The 25,230-nt window shown below is 43.0% G+C and overlaps 1 long non-coding RNA gene across 1 annotated transcript; it reads right to left on the bottom strand.

The window, feature by feature from the left end:
• Positions 1-6,813: 6,813 nt before the first annotated feature.
• Positions 6,814-16,338, bottom strand: LOC125096777 (uncharacterized). Its single transcript, XR_007126390.1, has 3 exons — positions 15,896-16,338; positions 9,314-10,013; positions 6,814-7,356 (listed from the first exon to the last, which is right to left on the bottom strand). It is a non-coding gene; the product is annotated as an uncharacterized LOC125096777 (long non-coding RNA).
• Positions 16,339-25,230: the final 8,892 nt, after the last annotated feature.

Genomic DNA, 25,230 nt, shown 5'->3' with positions numbered 1-25,230 from the left:
AACGACAGCCGGTGAGGATGATGTGATGTACTATATTTAAGACGCATGGCATACCACCTAGGAATCCTAATCCTAGATATTTACTCAAGAGTAATAAAGACATATGCCATCCCCAAAACCTGTACACAAATGGGTTTTTTAAAGCAGGTTTATTCATGAATATGATTGCCCAAACTGGAAAAGACCCTAATGTCTATCACCTGATGAACGGCTAAACAAAATATGGTATATCTCTACTACAGAATGCTATTCAGCAAAGAAAAGAGATGGACGGTAGAAACAACATGAGTGACACTCAAAAGTATCATGCTAAGTGGGCTCCTGGGTGGCTCAGTCATTAAGCGTCTGCCTTTGGCTCAGGGGGTCCTGGGATCGAGCCCTGCATCGGGGTCCCTGCTCAGCACAAAGCCTGCTTCTCCCTCTTCCACTCCCCCTGTTTGAGTTCCCTCTCTCGCTGTGTCTCTCTCCATCAAAAGTATTATGCTAAGTGAAAGAAGACAAGACCAAAAGTTATATACTGAAAATACTGCACAAATGTGCTATTCCTGGAATGGCAAAACTGTAAGGACCATAAACGCTTCAATGGTTGCCAGAGTCTAGAGGTGGGGATAGGAGTCTGAACACAAAAGGGCCTAAGTGAGCTTCTTGAAGTGACAAAAATGTTCTGTATTTTGGTTGATTGGGTGGTGGTGGCACAATTGTATACATTTGTCAGAATTCAGAGAACTGTATACTTAAAAGGGTGAATTTTACTCTATGTAACTTATACCTCAATAACCTGATTTTTTAAATCACTAATGATACCACTAAACATTGATTAAAATATTTTTTATACTCCTTCAACAATGGGCCTGGCACTAAGTAAGCCCTTAAGTTATTGTTGTCGTTACTACAAGTATTAGTACTGTGGTCATTATTAGTGACAATGGTAGGGGAAAACTAATAAAATGAGGGACAGTTTGATTTATTGTAGAACAGAGATTAGGATTTGGTGTAGTTAAGAGTCCAGAATCTGTGCTGTTTCTATCATGCCAGTATTTTATGTCACTAAAGCAGAAGGTCTTAGGTGCCATGTTGCCCAACATCAGTGACCATCACAAACAGCAGTCTTGTTGGTCAGATATGAGCTGGACACTTCAAGTGTTCTGTCTAATGCCAACTCTGAGTGAGGCCAGAGAGAAAAGTCTTGGGGGAGTCACCGAGGCCCTTTCCGCCTGTCAGATCCTCCCATCTAGGGACTCATTCTTTCTCAGTTCACTCAGAGTTGACAAAGTTATAGGAGACTGATTTACACTAACTAATCTCGTAAAGCATTGGTGTATAAAGGCGACATCTCTCACCAACAGAGAATTATTACTGCCCCTTGTCTGGTCATCAGAGTTTCTCCCTACGGGGAGATCTAGAGGGAAGCCTGATACAAATCAGCTTCCTGTGTGGGCAGCGGGGTCCGCACAGGGTAAGCAGTTAGTCCTACAGGACGTAGAATCCAGGGCATTTGTAAAAGCCTCATCAACCATTTCTGTTGTCATAATTCACCAGACCCAATGTCTTTGTTTATTGAACAGTCCGGGGGGGGGGGGGGGGTAGGAAGGACAAGAAAAATCTTGTCAGCAGCTCTCCTTTCCACAGATTCCACGATCCCTGCTTTTTAGTCTTCCTTCAGCTCTGGTGCATTACCCCCAATGGAAACGAGCTTTCTTGATTACCATCACACCTGTTTCTTCCCCCTGAGATTTTTGCCTTCACTGACTTTGGTGTTCCCAGGTCACCTCAGCTCCAGAGAGGTATTAGCTAATGTGACATGCAGCTGATCTCACCCTTTCTTGAATTGCTTTGACTAGTTTCACAATCAAAGAATGTTTGGGTTATCTATTGCCCCATAACAAACCACCCAAAAGCTTAGTGGTGTAAAATAACAGCATCTTGTTATGAGTTTGCCTGGTTTGGGAGGCTGACTGGGCTCAGTCAGGTGGTTTTCACACAGGATGTCTCCTGCAGTTGTAGAAACACGATGGCTGGTGCTGGGATATTCTGAATGCTCGCTCCTCACATGTCAGACTGGGGAAACTCAGACAGCTGGAGTCTGGAACTTCTAGAGGCCCCTAGATTGTTTCTTTATCTCTCCGTGTCTCTCCACATGTGTCTTCTCCAGCAGCTCTGGGAAGCTGGACATTTCATGACGTGGTTCAGGGCTCTGAAGGCTCATGTCCTAGATGAGAGAGAGAGCCAGGAAGAAGCTGGAGACTGCCATTTACAGCCTGACTCAGAGGTCACGCAGGGTCATTTCCACTCCACTCCATTTGTCAAGACAATCACAAAGACAACCCCCCTTCCAAGTTCAAGGGGAGAGGACACAGACTCCGACTCTTGGTGAAGAGTGTAGCAAGATTCTGGAGGTGCATGTGGGATTTGAAAATATGATCACAGAGAGTTTTGGAAGATGAGATCTATCACAAAAGATAACTTTCATTTCTAGCTATCAGAGAATTGAGGATATTGTATTAGATCAACCAAATGCCTACCTTCAGGAGCACTGAATGCCAGACATAGGACCCCCATTCTGCAGCTTCTCTCCACAGCCTTGTGAAGTGGTGGTATAGTGGACTGCAAGGTATAGTGGACACCAAGACAGTAAAAAAATTGATAAATTTCTCCCAAAATATAATATGGAAATATTTTGGGATCTTCCACTCCAACCTAAATTGATGAACGAAATCAGTGATTAAAAGAGAAGAGTACGCTACAAATATTTCTTTTAAACAACCACTTGAGTCAGAGGTATGTCTCACATATGTGCCAGAAAGGGAATACACCTGTTTCTGCATCCTTAGGGCCTTCTTAGCAAATGTCGCTGGGAACTGGTTAAAGGACAGGCCACAGAAGTTATATGATAACTGGATAGATAGTAAGAGATTTACCTCCCAGGATTATGTGGTTACATGTCAGCGGTGGGGGTGGGTGCATGACCCAAAGCCTTGGACACATTCCAGAGCTTATACATTCAGAGATGACTGTCTTCTCTCTTTCCCCTATTGACATTTGTTTATATTTCAATGGGTAGCAATTCAGGATCTTCTCCTTCTCTTCCCAAGGGAACTTTGCTTTCATTAGGGAGATTAAATTTATTTCTGGCCCATAGGAGGGAATATATTCTATAAGCTCCCAGATTCATATTTGGGGGGGGGAAATTGGAGGTTCCTCACCACAATACAGACCGTCATATGTGTAGAATGATGGTCTGCTCTCATTATATCCCTCCAAGGGGGAAAACTGACAGAGGGGAAATCAATGAATAAGGAGTAATGATCTATCCCAGCCCAGGAAATCTCATGTCTGCATGAATATAGAAATTAAAAACTTATCAATGTAAAAAAAAAAAGTACAAAATAATTAAATATATCAATTTAGGTACATTATTTCTGAATTCTCTTTGTTAATATATTAGTATTATATATATATATATATATATATATATATATACACACACACATTAGTATATATTTAGTGTTGCGTTCATTTTGACCACAGAAAGAGTTAGAATTCACTGGGCTTTTTAAGTGATCTGTAAGGAAGGAAATATTCTCCTCTACCTTCTTTGGGCCTAAAGAGTACATTGATATAAGACAGAATAGCAGGAGAAAAGCACACAAATTTTATTGAATTTTTACATGTCCATGGGGCCTTCACTAGAGGCTGAAGTTTCAAAGTGACCAGAGCAGGAAGCTTTTATACCTTTTAGACAAAGAAACAACAAAATAAGTAAAAACAAAGAATAGGCAAGGCGAAGGTGTTTGGATCAGAAGCAGTAATTGGTACAGAAGTAACTAGAAAGATAAGGATTAGTTTTATAGGTTTATTTGTACAGATGATTGGCCCCTAATTTCCTGTCTCTTGATAGGAATGTCTTCCTTCTTCCTCGTACAGGGAGAACACCTTCCATATGGGAGGTTTATTTCAGTGTAGCATGGCCTGAACCCCATCATTCTGGAAGTCTTAATCCATGGGTCTATGACTATGGATCCCTAAGTCTTCTCAACTGGTCCTCCCATGAGGTGGAAAAGCCTTAATTCCCAGAGAAGACAGGTGCAGACGCAATAGGGATCATAGGCTCCTCTTCTGTGTCAATATAGCCTGAGATTAAAAGTTTGATAGAGGCAGGAATTTATTTTGTATTTGTCTCTTCCACAATGCCTCTTTTAATAAGTATGTGTCGAACTGAATGCCATTAATCCACAAAGATCCAATTTAAAGACAGTGAAATTTTCTGGCCTGTTTAATTCAGTTGGCGTATTACCATTGATAGGAGCTATCTGTCCTAGAGAACACAACTCAGAAATGGAGGATTTAACAGTATTAATGTCAATGGCCAAGAGCCTAGCGCTTGCTCCCCATCCCCCAGCCCCCACCCCCCACATGCCCTAAGTATAGACTTACAGCATGGCAGAAATCCTAAAGGTTTAAAATTTTTGCACATGCCCGCTACATTTTCTCTAATCGTTAAAATGAAGCCACTGAGATTGTGCCAATCCCACTTTTCCCGGATTTTCACACACCGTGTGGACAGGCGCTGCAGACTGTGCGGTGGCTTGAGTTCAGGCTGAACCGGGTTTGCATCACATCTGAGATAACGCGTGAGGGCTGCTTCGTTCAGTCCTGACACAGGGCCTCCACCTGACACACACCCCAGAGGAGAGACTGTCGGAGGAACTGAAACTTGGCTACACTGGGAAGGCCGATGCTCTGCAGATTCTAAGCTAAAATGGAAGCTGCCCTCCAGCAAACAAGCAATTCTCAGAACAGCACTGATTCCCCCAATCAATTACGGCGCCTCTTATGGACACTTAGTTTTTTCCCCACTTAACTCAATCGCCACCTGCTGAGCTCCGCCCGGGGACGCTGCTGGGAAGAGCTCCTGTAACGTGCCAGCCAACGTGCCAGCCAACGTGCCAGCCGGACTCGGAGCAGAGTCCTCTGGCTGTGGCGGAGGGGCAGGTGGCACTGGTGGGAGAGCCAAACGGAACTGCACCATAACTGATCTCCAGTGTTTACCTTCACCATTACCTTTGATTAGGATATGTGCACAGCAAGAAGAGAGTCTGAAAGTCATCCCCCAAAGGAAGATATATATTATTCACACATGTCTGAGAAGTTAAATATACTCGCAGAATTATTCACAACCCCATATTCCAGCCAAGCTAGTTGTTCCCAGGATGGTAATCAGCAGTTATAATCTAAAGACGGCAAAGGAAACATCCACATTATAGCCCTATTTCAATGACCTCGGGATTTTCTCAAAGGTAGCATTTATCTACATTCCCATTTAGCCCTCGCCTAAGTCACTCATTAACAGATACAAGAATAAAATTAAAAAGGAAGGAACAGAAGCCTTTTTATTTTTTCAGGGCAGCTGGAGACACTGTGCCCCCCTTAGGAGCCATGCTTAGTGAGGAAGCATTCTTAGCTCCTTTTCTTTCTTATTAATATATTCAAAACTCATTTGTTGAACTCCCCTGTCCGTTGCTGCTGGAAATGAAAATTGGTACAACCACTTTGGAAAACTGCTTGATGTGTTCTATGAAAGGTCAAAAAATAGGCAAAACCTATGATCCATCCATTTTTTTCTTATGTTAAAAAACAAAATTCAACCAAGTAAATCTGAAGATCTAATTAGCTTTAAGTAATTCATGAGTGGGGCAGCATCCCACCTAGCAAGTACCAGGAAATTTGCTGAGCTGCAGAAAAGGAAGTTTTTGATGGCAGAGGGCCCTTAGAAAAGGGAGAGATTTGTTAGCAAGGATTGTATTGTTTTTTTGGTTCTTTGGTTTTTTGGCCTGTTTTGTTTTGTTTTTGTTTTATAAGGAATGCACTGTTTTGGTGAGGTCACCTTCCCAAGGAGGGAAGGGGCACCTCAGGGATTATCCCAGGAAATTTTAGTTTAGCTGGGTAGAGGGTACATTCCCAAGGAGTTTGAAAATGCAGTTAAGTTAGGTACCAAATCTTGGTGACATGGGGCCTTAACATAAATGACTCCATTTGTGGCTTGTAGTTTTCTTTTTAACTCTTAGAAATGCAAGTACATATGCAACAAAACTCATGTGTAAGAATGTTCGTATCAATTGTATTCATAATAGTCCCAAATTGGAGATCAACATTCCCAACAATGGTGGATTGGATAAATAATGATTTATTTACACAATGGAATACTATCAAGACAGGAGAACAAACCAACAACAGACATACACATGAAAATACTTGAATGGATCTACCAAACATAACGTTATGAAAGAAGCAATGCAAAAGAATACAAATGGCACTGTTGCATTTATATAAAGTTTAAAAATAGGCGAAACTAATGTGTGGTGTTAGAAGTCAGCCTAGCTGTCAGCTTTGGAGGAAGGGCAGCTACGGAGGAGCGCACAGGGAGCTCAGCTGGGGTCCTGAAAAGTTTCTGTTCTTTGATCTGGGTGCTGGTTCTTGGATGGGTTCTGTTCACTCTCCGAAAATTAGCTGAGGGGTCTATGTGTGATTCATGTCATTTTCTGCATTGTGTAATGCTTCATGAAAAAGTTTACATTAAAAAAAAATGTGCTGTGGGGCATCTGGCGACTCAGTGTTTAAGCCTCTGCCATCAGCTCCGGTCGTTATCCTAGGGTCCTGGGATTGAGCTCTGCATCAGGCTCCTTGCTCAGCAGGGATTACACTTCTCCCTCTCCCTCTACCCTGTCCCCCTGATTATTCTCCCTCTCTCCCTCAAATAAATAAGTAAAATCTTTTTTTTAATTGTGTTGTGTTATGTTGTGTGTCAGATGCTGAGTAGCAGAAAAGAATACTATTCTAAGACAATTTTCACCCTCTAGAAGCTCACGAGCTTGAGGGAGGAGACAGACATTCAAGGAGATGATGCTCAGTGACAGCTAGCACGGGAATCCTCAGGGCAGGGGACTCGAAGTGGACAATAGTAGTAGAAAAGAAGTCAGGAGAACTTCCTAAAGGAGGTGAATGTCACCTGATGCCAAAAGATTACTCAGAATCAGCCCATCGTTAAAGAAGGCAAGGAGGCTTCACAGAGGAAAGGGAAGCAGGCACAGGCCCCAGGATGCCAGTAAAAAGCAAGCATACAAAAGAGCCTATCTGGTTTCTTAAAAGAGGGGTAAAAAGTCCTACAAGGTCTCTGACTCACTGCAGCTTATAATGGAAGAAAATCCACTGGTTTCTGCCTGAGAAATGAGCCCACATACGTTAACACAACTTACCAGCGTGTTCCATGAAATTCTTTTGCCCAGGAAGGTAAGACAGTCACTGTTCAGAAAATATGGTCTCCCTGTCATCTTGAGCACCTGGTTATAGTCAGTCTGTCTGGAAAGGTGCAAAGAAGTGAGAGGCATCAGTAAGATGTTTGACTTGCAGTAGACACGAGAAAGAAGGACTGGAAACTTCCTGCTGTCCAAGGTTTAAAGGAGTGTTGATCTCTCAAGGATTTAGTCAGTTTGAAAGGTTGACACTGTGAGCCTACAATAGAGGAAAAACTATTCTCCTCTATCCTGCTAGCCTGAAACCGCCTATAATAAGAGATAAATTAACAAGAGAAAAACAAATGTATTAATACGTATACCTCCTGTATGTATACATGGGAGATGTCAGGGAAAACTGAGAAACTCTCCAAGACGTCTGATGCCACCACCTTGAATAACATCTTTAGCTAAAGGCCAAAAGAAAGATGTTGGGGGAAGGGAAGGCTAGTTACAGGAAGTTAGCAGGCAGAGCACATAAACAAGGGTAAGATCATTGCTCAGATTTAAGCCCGTGCCTTCTCCGCTGACGAGAGTTTCTGGTGACTAGGTCATGTACCTCTTCCTGGTACAGAGGGAGACACCCTTACAAATGGAGGTTTCCTTTATTTTTTTTTTAAAGATTTTATTTATTTATTTGAGAGAGAGAGAGAGAGAGAAAGAGAGAGCATGAGAAGAGAGAGGTTAGCAGGAGAAGCAGACTCCCTGCCGAGCAGGGAGCGGGATATGGGACTCCAGGATCATGACCTGAGCTGAAAGCAGTCACTCAACCAACTGAGCCACCCAGGTGCCCCAGAGGCTTCCTTTAAATAGAAATTTTCCTTACAGTAGTGTGACTTCTACTCTATTTTCAAAGCTTCTCTGTGCCTATTTCTCAGAATAATCCTTATACCAAAGAGGCATATTTTGGGTGGCATATTTTTTCTCCCTTTCAAGCCTCTAAGGGATATAAAACCATATCCAAACAAACTGAGGGTTGCTGTGGGGAGGGGGGTTGGGAGAGGGGGGTGGGGTTATGGACATTGGGGAGGGTATGTGCTAAGGTGAGTGCTGTGAAGTCTGTAAACCTGGCGATTCACAGACCTGTACCCCTGGGGATAAAAATATATGTTTATAAAAAATTTTTAAAAAATCTCAGTATCTGTACTGTGCAATAAAAAAAAAAAGTTCTTTTCCTTTCCTTATTGTTAAAGTAACCAGTGAGACTCAAAATGGAGGCACTCATGCTAAGCCCACCCATAGCAGCAAACCAAAATTTGACTGAGTTCCTGTTAGGCTCTCCTAGAAAAGGAAGGCCTATGTCAACCAATCAGCACTTGCCTGCTTGGCACAAGTTACCTGACCCGGTTCCAAGATTTCTCTTGGCTCCGTGGAGAAAAAGTAATCTTGCTTTAACCGAACATCAAATGCCCAGTATAACTTCCTTGTTCCTACTCACTTTGATTACAGACATCTCTTGCCCTTTACAGCTTTGTAGAGCTTCTCTCTATCCTCTAGATTGGATGTTACCTGATTCATGAATGACTGGATGAAAGCCTCCTAGATCGGTAAGCTGGCTGCAGGAAATTTTCTTTTAACATAACTAAGAAATTGCCTTTCTTCTTATTGCTAACTGATCCCCCATGTTTACCCAGAAATAGGCACCTAAGGACTTGAGGTTTGCAGGATATCTTTAAAGTCAACCAGCTTAAGCCTTTCTAAAAAGAAAAGGCATTCTTCATTAGGAACATCTGGGGCACTTGTAGCAAATTGCTGTCTCTTTGCTGTTTGATTTATACTTGAATTAACCAACCTTTTGCATGGGTGACCCTGGCTTGTTCTGTAGAGCCAGCCCTTGCTGATTCTGTTTCAGAGGACTGTTGGATGAGCAGCTCGTTGTGAGGGACCAAGAACCTCCTACCCACTGTGCTTGTTAAAGGACTTTAACTCAAAGCCTGGAAATTGAAATTTTAACATTCTTAGCTCAAGAAAAAGGAAGTAATTTTAAAATAATTTAAAATAAAGTGCTCTGTTAAAATACTCACATACAGGCTCTGTACTTCAACATAATAAGGTTTCTTTCTTGCAAGCTGCAGAGTCATGCCCCTCAACTCCTTCTTTCAGTGACTTAACTCAAGAAACTAGCATATTTGACAAAATCCTTTAATTCTTTGCATGTGTCCCCTCCCACCATAAGCCTTGAGGCACTGAGGCAAATTAAGTCCCAGGATCGATGGCTTGGGTATCCCATAGTTCTCCAAAGCAGTTGTGCAATATGTTCCTGGGTCAGAGCCAAATATTAAAAGGAACTAACACCCAGAAGGAGACAAGAGTTGCAAAATCCTTTCTCTAGAAGAGAGGTCATAAACTGGAATCCTGGGATATGGCAGAGGGAGGGGTGACAGATGGAAAAAACAAATCTGAGTCAGGTGCTAAAATCCAGCCCACTAGGACCTAAGATGGAGCAAGTTCAGAAGAAACCCAGAAGTGAAAAGTTATGGTGCTCAAGAACAAAAGCATACCAGCGTCACAAGCAGGAGACTCTGAGAGACCTACTGAGTCCAGGAAAATTCACCGGAAGTACTCTGCCATGGTTGTCTTCCCCCTGGGCCCATGCCTTGAGTGGTGCTGAGAGACGTCTCACATTCATCACGACATGGTTGTTGAGGGCAGAAGAGCATGCAGGGTCTGGTCATTGGGACTCCCTGCCCGGGCCTTTTCCCGATCAGTGAGGTGTTGGGTGTCCTAGGGGCCCACCAGCCGCACAAATATTTGATTAGAAAAACTGGTTAGATGCTCGTTTCAGCAACATTATAGACTGAATAAAATGAATCCTCCATCTACTAAACAACTTCAAACACTAGATAAAATAAATAAACATCCTGATAAATTTTTTATCTGAGAATACTAAAAGTAAAGGAAATTCCCCATGGCCACAAACAAGGAGAAACAACTGGAAACCAGGGTAGTAAGTACATGAGTTGATGCTGTAGCCACTGTGGAGAGGAACCGACACCTGTTTGCATTACCTAAGGGCTTGGGTACGAGGGGAAGGAAAATGATTTTCCTTCTATACTTCTGAGTTCTTAGCTGAGATTCCCATAATAAAAGACAAATTAACAAGAGAAAAAAACACACAGAAGTTTATAAAAATGTACACATGGAAGACACCCAAGGGAAAATGGGTAAGTCAAAGAAGTGACTTTGATTTCAGGATTAACACCTTCTTGGTAGAAAGTTAAGGGCATAACTTAAGGGAGAACAAACGATCTTTAGGAAAGATGGATGGGCCCTTAGAAGAAGAGATGAGAAGTAGGATAGTTTGTGACAAAGTTTTTCTGGATATGACATCAACCTTTACTCTCCTCTCCCATGATGAGTCAGTCCTCCCTGTCTGAGTGAACTCCCGGGGAAGAAATCTGTGACTACTGAGCTCTTTTCAGAAGATCTGTGTTTAGGCAGATAAGGAGAGTTCGGAGAAAGCCTCTCCTTGCATTTAGCGTATTTCAAAAGCCTGCAGGAGAAAGGAAGGGAGTGAAGGAGAGAAGAAGGCAGGCAGGCAGGCAGGAAGGAAGGAAGGAAGGGAGGGAGGGAGGGAGGGAGGGAGAAAGAGAGGAAAGAATGAGATTCTATTCTGTCTGAGTCACACATTCCAATGCTATATATCTCCTGTTCAGGACAGAGTATCGTACGAGGTTATCTTGTTCACCTGGGACTTATTTACCAAATTTGTAGCGACTTAACTAGAAAGCGGTAAGAAAAAGGCCCTGGCATACTGACCTTGTTAACTTAATCTTGGTGATGGCAGACACCCAACTCAGAGCACATGGCATATAGTAGTAGTATGGATGTTTACACACATTGTAACAGTTAAGCAGAAAAATGCCTGGGTTCCTATTGTGGTAGTAATCACTCCGTGTGAACCTAACGTGCACAAGGCTCAAAAATAGGTTCAATTTCCCTATAAAAAATTACACCTGTAGGGCAAAATACACTCTAACAACTGTTTTAGCCATCTCGACACTAACATTTATATATGGGCACTTACAGATATACAAAAATAGACCATCATAATGGAATGAAACGCACCTCTTCCTGATAACGATATAAATCAGTAGAGTTAACTGGTGAAGGGGAATGGTTCGAGAGTCCTAGCACTTCTTCTTGCTAGGTGTGAAGGTGGGAATGTTGATTTACGTTAGGAATATGGGAAGAAAGAATAAAGTAGTTTCCATAAACATTAATTATCCTGGGCAGAACTCTACTCTCTGGCAGGGGAAAAAAAAAAAAGACATAGTTCCTACTCACTTCTACTGAAAAAGAGATCAGTGCAACTGAACTAAAAAGTAGTTCTCAGCCCTGGCTGCAAGTTAAAATCCTCTGGGGAAATTTTTTAAAATGTCAGGGTCCCCAGCAAATTCATTAAATCAAAATATGTGGGGGTAGAATCTGGCATTGAGAGTCGAGAACTACAGGACTTAAGTGAACAGAAAATTCAGAATTACCTAATTAAGTGGATTTTCAAAATAATTATTTTTAAATTGTTAGAGACTTTTCTTCAAACCCAATTAAAGAAAACTAATTAAGTACATAAATTTCAGCTGTGCTTGCTCAATCACAATTGGAAAGAGAGTGTTGGAGTTGGGAAGAGGGTGTCCCAACTCATGTCCGCTCATACATTCTATCCTTCTTCTGGTCCTCCAAGACCCTTAGTGGTTCTGACCTCCCTGGAGCGAAGTTTAAAAACTTCTCAGAAAAAGAATAAAATGTTTCACATGACACATTAGGGAGATGCTGCTTTTTGGTACCTGGGGACAGATTAATAGTCTTCTTAGATATCTATAAAGAAAAATACCACAATGCAGGCCTATAAAAGATTATAAAATGTCTTTAAAAAGACATTGGTTTCAGTACAAAGTCAGTAGAATGGATGAGATGAATTCACATGATTCTATTTCACATCGCAATTTCTACCCAGCGGCTTGTCTTTTAGCCAACTTTTCCAGCAGAGGAACACTTGAGGCTACCATTGAAAAAGATTTTTTAAAAAATATAGTAGCTAAGCTGTTAATTATGTTGCTGTGTAATGATTCATTTATGATAATTAATGTACTAATGCTTTGAACTTGTGCCCTCAAGCAATTCTGTGAAAGGCGCAATTTTAAAAAATTCAACAAATATAAATAACAGGCATTAACTGTCCAACCAGTACCATTTTAGTGTTATTTCGTGAATTACAATATTTCAGTTCCATTCACTTAAAAGGATTAGCTTCCAAGGTATGGTTGTATTCTGATCCTATTTCGTATTAATTACTCTTGCAATACCAGTAACGTCTGAGTTTGTACAGTGTCTCACAGGATCTTTCTTTGTAGTGAAAGCAAGAGCGTGAAAAAGAGAGATAGGAAGTGCTCTGGTTCTTCGGCTTTTTTTGTTTTGTTTTGTTTTTGTTTTTTTAAGAGAGGGAGGCTGGGGGGACGGGTAGAGGGAGGAAGAGAGGGAATCTTAAGCAGGCTCCACACCCAGTGTGAGCTCAATGGGGGCTTGACCCCACAACCCTGAGATCATGACCTGAGCCAACATCCACAGACAACGCTTAACCAACTAAGCCAGCCAAGTGCCCCTGAAGTCCTCCCCTTCAATTAAACTCAATAACCATTTATGGAATGACCACCCGGGTGCTGGAATGTAACAGCTCCAATTTGTCAAGCACATATGGCGGACCAGATTCACGTATGTTACCTTTGAGTTTCCTGATGGTGGTGCAGGGTAGGAATTATCATTTCTATTTTACAGATAAGGAAAGATTAAGAAGTACCCATAGCCACCCCACTAGTATTTAGCAGAGCTGGAATTTGAACCCAGGAGTGAGTTGCTAGAAAATTCTGCTTTTCCCTCATAGAATACATAATCAAGAGACTCCCAGAAAAATCGCAAAGTAGGCAATGTTTGCCTTTTGTTTCCTTGCCACTGCTGTGTTGTATGATCTCCTTTCTCCCTTGGAGTCTTTCCCCCTCCCCTACCTGTTTCCCAGTACTTTCTTCATTGTTTTTGGGATTCTAAGCACAACATAGACACAGTCCATTTAGACATGCCCTCTCCACTAAGTCTCTTCTACCCCAGACCAGAGTTGTCTAATAAAACATTCTGTAATAGAAAAATGATTTTTAAAAAATTCTGTAATAACAGAAATGTTCTATATCTGCGCTGTCCAATATGGTAGCCACATGCAGCTACTTAGCACTTGAAATATGGCTGATGTGACTGGAAACTGAATTGTTGATTTTATTTTAATTAATTTAAGTTTGAATTTAAGTTTAAGCAGCCACACATAGCCAGCGTCTATCACAGCTGACAACACAGCTCGAAAACCTCCTAGGCTCTCTTTGTGTCTAAAACATTCCTTATCTGTGTTTGCCTTTTTTCAGAGCCTGTTCATCTAGGACACGGTGTCACTCACCACGTCTCACACATTAATGGTGTCTCATTCACGTGAGTACTTACCCCCAAAATGGTTGCATTTGAACAGAGTCCTTCTGGATATGAAAATGTGAATTTTCAGATGCAATGACAAGACACGAAGGATGTGTTGTGTTGTTTTGTTTTGTTTTGTTTTGTTTTTATCAAAAGGACCTTTAAGTTTCATTAATAGCCAGATATTAGGCCTGAGTATTTCTGGTCACATTCAGCCTTAATGATAATCAAGCAATTTTTATCACATATGTTGGCCCAGAACTCAGATGATTTCAGCTATTTTTCCAAAGGACTTCAATTGGTGTACATTTTGTTCTGTTTTCTGCTTCCTTCCCATACTGGAACCTGAAAAGTTAACAGCACCTGGGATACCCAGCTTTATGAAAAATACTGCTGCCAGGAGCCCGAAAGCAAAAGCCACAACCCGTGCCACCCCCATAGCAGGTGTCTGGGAGGTGCTCGAAAGGCTACAATAGGCTCTCCACCCCAGTTATTGCATTTTTCCCCAGAGTTACAAAATTGAAGGTTTTCAGAGTAGAAAATTGAGAAGGAGCCAAGTGTGTAGCTGAGACACAAAAGCAGAGAATAAGGGCTGACCTTATCTAATCAAGGGACTTTGGGAAAAGAGAAAAATGCATAGAGCTGGGGGAATGTGGATCACGAAGCAGAGCAGAAGCTAAAACCCAAGCACCAAATAGGACAACCCCAGATCACACTCCAGGTGGGAGGGGACCAGCTCAATGGGGCTTAGAAAATAATACAAGCTCTGGAAGTTGAGTCTGAGGGTCACAAGGTTTTCCCATGTGACATCCACGTGGTCACCCAGCCTTACCTAATGTTGGAGCAAAACGGCAGGAGGATATGTGAGGATTTGCCTCGCTCTGATACACCCCTTCTTTTATATGTATGAATTTAGTGCCGAACTCTGAACAGACCGCATGCTCTTGGCCTTTATCTTCGGGAAACTGACATGGCAGGTGTGAAACAATAAGAAATATATGTATTTGTTTCTCCCCTGATTCCTGCTCATCTTCAGTCTTCGTTCCCAGTTCCTGACGCAGAACTCCTGTCTTGGAATTCTTTTGTTCCAATAAGGTGACTCTTGGTGGGCCCCTGGATAGGGGGCGTGGCCACCAGAAGGACTAAACCATGGTCGCAGCCTGAAACTTTCAACTCCACCCCGAATTCTCCAGAAAGGGGAGGAAGCTAGAGACTGAGTTAAGATTGGTTATGCGTAGGTGACGAAGCCGCCACAAAATCCTGAAAGTATGGGGTTCTGAGAGCTTCTGGGTTGCTGAATATATTCACACACTGGGAGGATGGTCCACCCCAACTCCACCGGGACAGAAACTCTTGCACTTAAGGGATGCTTGGGTGGCTCAGTTAGTCAGGCATCTATCTGCCTTCTTCTCGGGTCATGATCCCAAGGTCCGGGATTGAGTCTCACATCAGGCTCCTTGTTCAGCAGGGAGCCTGCTTCTTCTTCTGCCTGCTTCTCCCCCTACTCAAGCTTGCTCTCTTTCTCTGACAAATAAATAAATAAAATCTCTTTTAAAAAAAAGAAAGAAAAGAAATTCTTGCTTGTGGGACCCTTCCACACCTCAACTTATGTATCTCTTTATCTGGCTGTTCAACTGTATCCTTTATTAGACTCTATGTAATAAACAGGTAAGTGTAAGGACGTGTTTTCCTGAGTTCTCCAAGGAGAAGCTTTCGGGAACCTCTATTTGTGGCCAGTTGATCAGAAATACAGGTGATCGTCTCGAGCTTGCGGTGGGTGTCGCAGGGGCCGCCCTGTGAGCCTGAGTTCTTCACACATGGGAGCCAGACGACCTGCTGGTAGATAGTGTCAGAACTGACTTGGACTGTAGGACACTCAGCTGGTCTCAGAGAATCATCGGTGTGGGGAGAAAACCCCCACATCTGTGACGTGAGAGGAAAGGAAAGCATAGGAATATTGGCCAGACAGCGAGTCAAGCAAGGCGGGCACCCACAGAAAACAGCCCAACAAATTCTCGAAACAAATACTTCTGAATTTTTACTGAAAGCAACCTAGGGAACAACCACGCTTGGTGGTCTCATCAGTGCTCACTCTCAGAAAGGTGCCAACTCTCCAATTCATGATCCGCGCACCTGCACTCCGGGTTACTCACAGAAAGAACACCCTGTCTCTCGATTCTTCCTGAAATTAGAGGACTGCCCTCCGAGAAGAGCATGGGGATCTGTGTGTCTCTCCATCAGCGATGGCTCTTCTCCTCGGGAGCCCAGAGCCTCTCCCTCCAGCATCACAGCTTCCAGTCCGCGGGGGTGAGGGAGCATCATTTCATGACGGAAATGACGCTCATTTCCGTCAAGGTAAGTCAAGGAAAATCTCTTTTTAGTGGGTTTGCAATCATTCATTTTCCATCTTCGGAAGATGACTCTCTTCCGTGCTCTGGCGGGCAACCCAGGCTTTGGCGTGAGGACCAGGGACGAGAGGGGACTGGACATTCCCTCCGCGGAGGCCATTTCTTGCCAGGGGCCCTCAGGCAGCCTTTGGAGAGGGTGACTCTGTCGAGCTCACTGCTCTAACCCCTCGGGTTTCTTTGTGCATACATATGAAAAGGAGCTTATTCTCCCTGACAGAGCCTTTCTGATTTGACAGAAGAATGTAAGATATATTCACTCAAGTGAGAAAAAAGGAAATTGAGGTCTGTTTGTATTTCCTTTAGGCCATAAGCTTCCTAAGCGGAGACCATCACATTTTTACTCCTTAGTGGACTGTAACCATAGCATAATATTCTGCATCTAATTAGTCCTTTCATTAATTTTATTGGAGCCACGATGGTGACCACTGGCCTAATTCGAGGGAATCGCCCCGGGCATGTAGGTTTAGAGATAAGCCTGGGTAGTCTGGAGGGGGCAACGTACTTCCCAAAAGATGACTGTCCTCTTCTCAGCTCAGCACTGATGTCCCTGCTTTGCATTTCTCATTTCCTCCAACGGCCAGGCCCCTCCGAGGCCCCAGAGGCCCCACATGGGACCATCAGCATGACGGGTGCCACGAGCAGAGGGAGGGGGTTGGTGAAGTTTCTACCCTGCTCATTCATTGCTTCAGGATATGGGGGGATGGGCAGCTTTATCAATGGATCGCTATTTTTTTAAATTAGGAAATAATTCGAATACACCTATACAAATATGTCTGTGTGCATGCATTTTCGCTCAAAAAACATTATTCTCAGAAAGGTCACAACTGTTTAAGAATCCTCCCCAGATTTATAATCTACTTAACAGTGAATCATCAAACTAACTTCCCCCACTTTTAACTAATTTTCCAAGCTCTTTCAAGGGGGCTCATGATAAGCTTCTGTCAACACCTGGGGGAGTGCTCCTGCCGGCTAGGCCCACCCAAACTTCAAGGCCCAAAGCAGCAGGAGATGTAATTGTCACACCTCAGAGAGTTTATTTCCTGTTTTCAGAAACCAGGCTCCTGCCCCCGGTTTTCTCAGAACAGCTCATTATATAAAAAGTGACTTCAGGAACAAATGGTTAAGCAGGAAGATTAGTTGTCCTCATGTTTACACGGTTTTATGGCCACCGCTTAATTTTTCTGGTACAAAGTACAACTAACATTTGAATTTGTCTCACCATGAAGAAATAGAGATTACTGTTATTACTGAAAATAATTCACTGTGGTGTCTTTCCATAGCCGGATGGCCTCATCCATCCAAGCTCATCTAAGGACACCCCCACCCCACCATGACAACCCCAGCCAAGGTGGCTTTCTCCCTGCCCTGGTGTTTTATTACATATAAGTGAAGACTCATTTGCATGATGCTTGATATATTTTTGCCAAGAGGAGGAAAAAAAAAATACAAACATGTTGAGGACAGAGACTGAATGTATACAGTATTTCTTTAGTTCACTCACCTTCTAAAACAGCGTTAGGTGTCTGGGGACCTTCCATAAATACTTGCTAAGAGGAAACTAGGAGCAAATGTTGAGTCATGAATCCCATGAATCACTGTGGGAATTGATCATCTTTTACAAAGAATTCAAAGAATTCCACAACTATCGCCTTCAGTCACTGAAACTTGCCATTTTTCCGATTTTTGCCCCTTCCATTCACCCACTATTTCTCAAAGAGGCTTTTCACCAATAAGTCTGGGCTCGGAAGAAAATCATACAGTATACTTCTAGATCAGTTCGGCAGTAGATTTTTTCAAGGACAATGTCCAAATTTTTCCCACTTGGAAACAATGAGGTACTTCTCCAGTGTACAAATCTACTTGTGACCATAAAGAGTGAAAAGAGTGGCTGCTTGCTGATCATTTTGGAAGAGACAACTGTCTTTTTTTGTGTTATGTTTATTTTTCTGTGTTATGTTTAGTCGCACTTTCTGGTCAACTCAATAGCCTTCTCCTGGTACCATCTTGTGCCTTCTGCACTGTGACCAAGAAGAAGGACATTCCTGGGTTTACCTCATCATTAAATCCAAACATACTGAGCTCCATGACCCTCCTGAGGGCAAGAACTGGGTCTCTCACCCTGTGTTTGAGGGTCTTATTATTAACGCGCCTTATCTCAGTTCCTGCTACAATCTAATGAGTAGTTGTATTTCCGTCACTTTTGACTCAAAGTTCTAAAGATATGTATACATGAAGATGAACAATTTTTCTTCCCTTGTTCCTGATCTACTCAATTCCTCTCTCCTAGCCCCCGGACCATTTGGTGTTGGTTTCTGTGTGTCCTCCCAGAGTTCGTTCATGCATAAAAAGCAAAGTGTGAATGAAGAGCTTTATCCCCCTTGCTTATAAAAAGAGAAAGAAAGAAAGAACGAACGAACGTCGGGACGCCTGGGTAGCTCAATCTGTTAAGTGTCCAGCTCTTGATTTTGGCTCAGGTCATAATCTCAGGGTCATGAGATCGAGTCCTGCATTGGGCTCTGCACTGGATGTGTGGCCTGCTTAAGATTCTCTCTCTCCATAAATAAATAAAATCTTTAAAAAAGGGGGCACCTGGGTGGCTCAGTGGGTTAAGCCGCTGCCTTCGGCTCAGGTCATGATCTCAGGGTCCTGGGATTGAGCCCCGCATCGGGCTCTCTGCTCAGCAGGGAGCCTGCTTCCTCCTCTCTCTCTGCCTGCCTCTCTGCCTGCTTATGATCTCTGTCTGTCAAATAAATAAATAAAATCTTTAAAAAAAAAAAAAATCTTTAAAAAAAAAAAAGATTCTCTCTCTCCCTCTGTCCTTCCCACCCTTCCAAAAAATAAATAAATAAATAAATAATGAAAAACAAGAAAGAAGGGGCGCCTGGGTGGCTCAGTGGGTTAAAGCCTCTGCCTTCGGCTCAGGTCATGATCCCAGGGTCCTGGGATCGAGCCCCGCATCGGGCTCTCTGCTCAGCGGGGAGCCTGCTTCCTCCTCTCTCTCTCTCTGCCTGCCTCTCAGCCTATCTCTATCTGTCAAATAAATAAATAAAAATCTTTAAAAAAAAAAAAAAACAAGAAAGAAAAGTGTCATTATGCTACCATGCAGTTTGTGCCTTCGTAGGAGGAATTTGAATCCAGTTCTATCAGACTTCAAAGCTCAAGATTTCTTCACACTGCAAGACCACTTTCTTAAGGAAGGACAGCAAGAAAAACATCTTGGATTCCTTCCCAGCTCTACTAAGTCCTCAGGCTCTAGGGCTGATGATAAGTGCTGAGGGGGTCCTGTGAAATTTTTTAAACTCTTAGTTTGTCAGCTTCAAGGTTTACATTAGGTAGAGTAAAAGCAGGAGAAGAAAAAGAAAAGATCTATAAACCAGAATATTTTCTGACCATGAGATCTTCTAGCCAGCTTGCATTCCAGTTCAAAATATTTCTTTATATCATGGATAGCATATTTTACTGGTGGTAGAACGTCTAGGGTGAGTATGACAGGCCTGGCCCAGGCTTCCACTGGGAGTTGGGGTTAGGGGATAGGAGAGAAAGAGATTCAATTCTTACCAAGCCCCTAGCAGACAGGGAGCCCAAAGGAGTTTAAAATCCCATTTAAAATGCAAATGGGATCATATCGCTCTATTTCTTCAAATCACTCACTGGCTCCCTTCACCTTTACAAGATAAAGCCAAACTGCTCCTTATGGTAGCACCCAAAGCTCTTCTGATTTTCTTCTTGATTTCTTTCAGGCTTCCTGTCTCGTGGCTAGCGCACACACCACAGCCCAGGCACGGTATTAAATTTGCCCTCTTGGCTGGCATTGCCCTTCAAGATTTGTTCTTCAAGACCCAGATCAGGCCTCAACTTCTCCAGAAAACCTTTCTAGACCCCCCTATTCCAGACTTGTTGTCCATCCTGGGTGTGCCTACCGAAACTTTGCTAAGTATGTCAGCTGTTTCCCCTACCAGCCCTGGTTCTAGCATTTACTGGGTGGTTTTGATAAAGTTGTAGAATGTAATGGTTGAGAGCATGAGCCCCGCAATGAGATTGCCTGGGGTAGTGTTTCATCCGTCACTCCTAGGCTGCGAGAGCTTGGGAAGAGTTATTTATGCCTTCTGTCCTTCGTTTTACTCATTTGTAACATTAAATGAATAGTAGTACCCACATGGCTTGTTCTGATAATTAAATGATATGGTACAATTAAGTGCTTAGCACAGCATAGAAAGAAAGTCATTAGCTTGTTCATTTATTTGCTTGCATTTTTTTGTCTTCCTCATCCCCCACCACACTGGAATGTAAGCTCTAGCAATGTAAGGAGTCTGTCTGCTCTGTTCACTGCTCTATCCCCAGCACCTAGAACAACACCTGGGAGCCCAGTGCTTCCTTGTAGACTATATGTTGAATGGCCATATCAGTGAATGACACGGGAGTTAGTCATGGCATGTTCAAGCCACAGCCGGCCAGCCAGTGTCCTGCAGAAGTGGAAATACCAATCCCCCAGCATGGTCTTTAAATATATTAGATACTCAACAAATATTGGTGCCTTGTCCTTTCCATTGTCAGCCACAGCCTCTTGCATGAGAATGAGACCCTTTGGCAATATCCGCTGTGGAGCCAGGTGACAGTGACAAATATGAGTACAAATATCAGTAACAGCAATCTCTCTCTCAGCCGTGCACATATACAGCCTTGCTGTAAACAATGACAGTCATAACAACGCTTTCAAAACAACTCACGCAAAGCAACTTCCTAGTTATCACTCTTATCTCTGCAGATATTGGAATCCAAGTCTTTGTAGAGTTTATATCCAACCAGAAATTCATATTTTGTAGTCCCTGACATCATCGTTTAACAAACAGGAACTTGACATTTTCAATATGAGAAATTTATTGTGACTTCTTTTTTCTCTGTGGAAGAAATTTTTAAAGCATCTCAAGTAAGGAGAACACTGTGTACTAAAAAATTCCAGGGGGAGGTGGTTTGAGGGCTTTTTAAATATATAAATGGAGTTTAGGGGGTATTGCTAAATTCATCAAGATTTGAATTTATTTTTGCTCAAGCGAACTGTCAGTGCAGTGTAGAGAGAATAAGGAAACCAGGCATTTTTACTACTTGTTGTGCCCCTATCTGGCTAGGTGACCTTGAACATTCACTACATTTCTCACCACACATGCAGGGGGTTGTTGAGTGGGTGATCCCAAAATCTTCCCAGCTCTAGCCTTCTGGGTATTTTCAGCTGATGTCACCCTAACAAATCTGTAAGGGATGAACCAATCAGGGGATGACTTCCTGATCTGACTCCATACAAAACACACAAAGGTTAATAAGAAGGGGTCTTTTCCCTCAAAAACTGGAACACACTCCAATTTGATGATATTTAAGAATGATGGGGTTAGATGGAACAGATTTGAAAACAAAGCAAGTTCCTTCCCCATTGCCTTGATTTTCTTTTAAATACACAATTTAATTTGCTTTAAAAGATTGTAAAAAAAAAAAATCATGCTAAAGAAGACTTGAAAGTTTTTATGGTTATTATAGGGAAGGGGAACAGTAGTGGTGGTGGAAAAGCATGGTGGTGGGATGGGTTGAAAAGATTGATGGGGGACCTCTGGGTGGCTCCATCAGTTTAGCATTTGCCTTCATCTCAGGTCATGATCCCAGGGTCCTGAAATCGAGTCTCATGTCAGGCTCGTTGCTCAGCAAGAAGTCTGTTTCTCCCTCCACCTGCCATACCCCTGCTTGTGCTCTCTCTCTCTCTCTCTCATTCTCTCTCTGACAAATAAATAAAATCTCTAGAGAAAGAAAAGGATTAGTGGTCAGCTCTGTGATGCTGAGTGCATTCCTTACTTTCACTCACCCTGTTTCCCAGAGTCTTCCTCAGTGATATGAGCATCATTCCCTTCCTGACACCTCAATACACTTTGGAGGAAGATCACATCTTGAACAAGTTCATAGAAATGCTTTGAAATGGTAAAATCTACAACCATACGTTTAGTCATTCTAACATCTACGCAACAGACTAAAGGATGAATAACACCATAGGCGACATGAACCTTGTTCGTAATTCAGACGTACTAAAACATGGTTTATTTCCTACCACTAAATTTAATGTCTATTTCAAGCCTAGAAACCCTGTCTCAGTCAATCCTGCGCTTTCTTCCTCCAGAGATGAATGTAAATTCTGGGGTTCAAAGAGAACCAAGGTGTGAGTCTGATAAGGGTGGATGGCACCTGGTTTCAAGGGTCTCCACACGGATGTCTGCTGGGGCGTGCCCTTGTCCTCAGTTGCTGACCCCCACAAGTTACTGGTGGCATATCCATTCTGTCCAACTGGCACCTTTGGAACCCATGACAATCCCCGCTGTCTCTGCACCTACTTGAAGGTGTGGGAATTTTTCTGTGAGGCTGCGTAAAGACCCTCTTCCTTTCACTGAAGTCCCTCTCTGTGGTCCTCTTGTCCCTGAGCTCAATCCGCTATCTGTATCCGTCACCCAGTTCTAAGATTGCTTCTCAGTCTCCTAGTTATTAACAAGAAGGAAACATCTGTCTTCTCTTTTCTGGTCTCTTTACAGGGGCTGGGGAAACCCCTCCCAGTTCCCAGAGAATCCTTCTTCCCTTAGCACCATTTATAATATTCTCCTTCCTAAAGATTTTGTTTTTCCTCGAAGTGCTCATCATACCCCAAGGGCTTAGGTGTAACCTGCTGACCCTCTCTCCCCTGCTCTCCACTGAGTCACATTCTCCTTTGAAATAATGAGCAAAATTTCCTGGATACCTGAAGGGATGGAGATAGCAGCGGAAGATACTGACAGAGTGGTGGAAATGCCAGGTTAATATAAAACTTAAAATATTTTGTAAAGGTTAATATCCCCTAGTGCTACCAATAATAATAATGGAGGTGTAGAAATACATCTGGATTAGTCTGAGTTTGAGACAGGCCACAGAAAACAAAAAGAAGAAAGGAAGGGAGGGAGCAGAGGGAAGGAGGGAAGATTTCAGATAGTAAGGATAGGAAAAACAACACACGGTGTACAGCGTGGCTGATTTAGAGCCTTATTAGATTGTCCGGGAGCAGCATCGTTTTGTCACGTGACTTTCCTGCCTCTCTTCCGGGACTGAGGCTTCCTCTGGGACTGGTCAGTGGCAGGAAGGAAGCACCTGCCTCACTCGCCACTCTCCCACCTTCAGGTCATTGCAGGCCAGTGCCCTGGGCTGATGAACCAGTGTTCACCTCCTCTGCTCCACCCCTGCCTCCCAGGTCCCCCTCCAGTCCCACCACTCCTGCTAACCTGCCAGGCTGTGTTTTAAATGACTGTCTTTGACAAACGTCTATGTGGCTCTATAAAGTCATGAACGTGATGAGCTAAGCACAAGGCAATGGCATTCTATGGCCTCCCTTGGATAATTGGTGACACCATGTGGTGGTGGGAATCTAAGCCTGAAAATCATTGCTTTGGAGGGAGGGAGGACAACTGAACCATTTCTTCATTAAAGTATATAAATTTAAATAATGTCCCTTTTCTCCGTGCCCTTTTTTATGTGCTGAAAAGTCTAAATATTTGTTAACTTCTATTTACAGAATTCATTATAACTGCAATTCAGCCAGGGCTCTCATATATTTTAAAAACATATGGCACTTTATAAATAGCATCATATAAAAATAATTAGGAAATAATTGTGTTTTCATTTTCAAGAAACAAGGTACTACCAAGCTTAATAAAATAACCAAAAAAAGGAGTGGCTGGGTGGCTCAGTTGGTTAAGCATCTGCCTTGGCTCAGGTCATGATCCCAGAGTCCTGGATGGAGCCCCACATCAGGGTTCTCAGCTCATTGGGGAGCCTGCTTCTCCTTCTCCTTCTGCAGCTCCCCATGCTTGTGTTCTCTCTCTCTCTTTTCTCTCTCTTTTCTGTCAAATAAATAAATAAAATCTTAAAAAAAAAATAGCTGGTTCTTGGCATGAGGGCCCATGATCAACAGGTCTACATTAGTTAGACAAGCAGCTACAGCTGCATTATGTCACATGGGGAAAACAAGAGTTCTTCACAATCGGGATATCACTAGCTAGATCACCTTAACTGGGCCAGTGTTGTTGGAGGCGGGCAGAGAAAGTCTCTTCAAAAGTCTGCTTCTAACCATGTTCCAGCCTTTTCGTGAAGTCAGTCATGGAGATAGGTGAGATCCCCATCTAGACTCTCGTGACCAGGAGAGTCAGCTTCTAAGGTGTCTCAAGGAGTTTTCAAGGACTGGTGGAAGTGGGGGAGGGGAAACTGGCCAGACTCTCTAGAAGTTACTCTCCTTCATTTTTGCCATAGGGACAGGTGGAAGTGATACTGTCTCTGTCTTATCTAGTGCTATGAAACACAGCCTCAGCCTCCTCCTCCCAATGCATTCCTATAGAGATGCTCTGGAACCACCCCTCTCTCTGTGTGTTTATTCATGGCCATTTCCCACAAAAACCTAAAGTGACAGACAAGATCTCTATCTTTCCTCCTCACCCCCTTCATCGTCATGCTCTGTTTCTCATCGAACACAATTCTTGAGGATGTGTGAGAAAAAAGCCAACAAAGGACTCTAATTTGAGATTCCACCATGCAGAGAAAACCGTTTTTCCTAGGGAATGTGGGTCTCTACCAATGTATGCAATCATCTAGTTTTCCAAGGTCTTGAGGAAATCACATTCGCATACATTGAAATGTTTAGATTTGCTTCTGCTGCTTTTGCATTAGCACTAACAGTCTTACCAGTCCCTTTTAATATGATTTAAAAAAAGAAAAAAGATGAGATCTTTAAAACGAACTACCCGTGACTAGCCACACGCTTTGTACTATAGATGTTGTATTTTCCCTTTCATGCCTTCGAATAGACTGCTAGCCCCTCCCTGCCTTATCACCACTTCGCAGAAGCCGTTCAAAGACAGGGAAGGGGGATGAGGCCAGCAACCTGGAACCACGTGGCTGACGCCCAGAGATCCCACCGCGTAACAGAAGGAGCCAGGGTGAGCAGGTGGGGAGGCTGCTGTGGCTGTCACCTGCCCTTCCCTCCACCCCCACCCCATCCCCCCACCAACCTTACCCTTGCGCTGGCTACT

Source organism: Lutra lutra, chromosome 1 (genome assembly GCF_902655055.1).
Source record: "Lutra lutra chromosome 1, mLutLut1.2, whole genome shotgun sequence".
NCBI classification, from domain to species: Eukaryota; Metazoa; Chordata; class Mammalia; order Carnivora; family Mustelidae; genus Lutra; species Lutra lutra.
The sequence above is the reverse complement of the archived record's forward strand: the minus strand, read 5'-3'. Positions and strand labels throughout refer to the sequence as shown.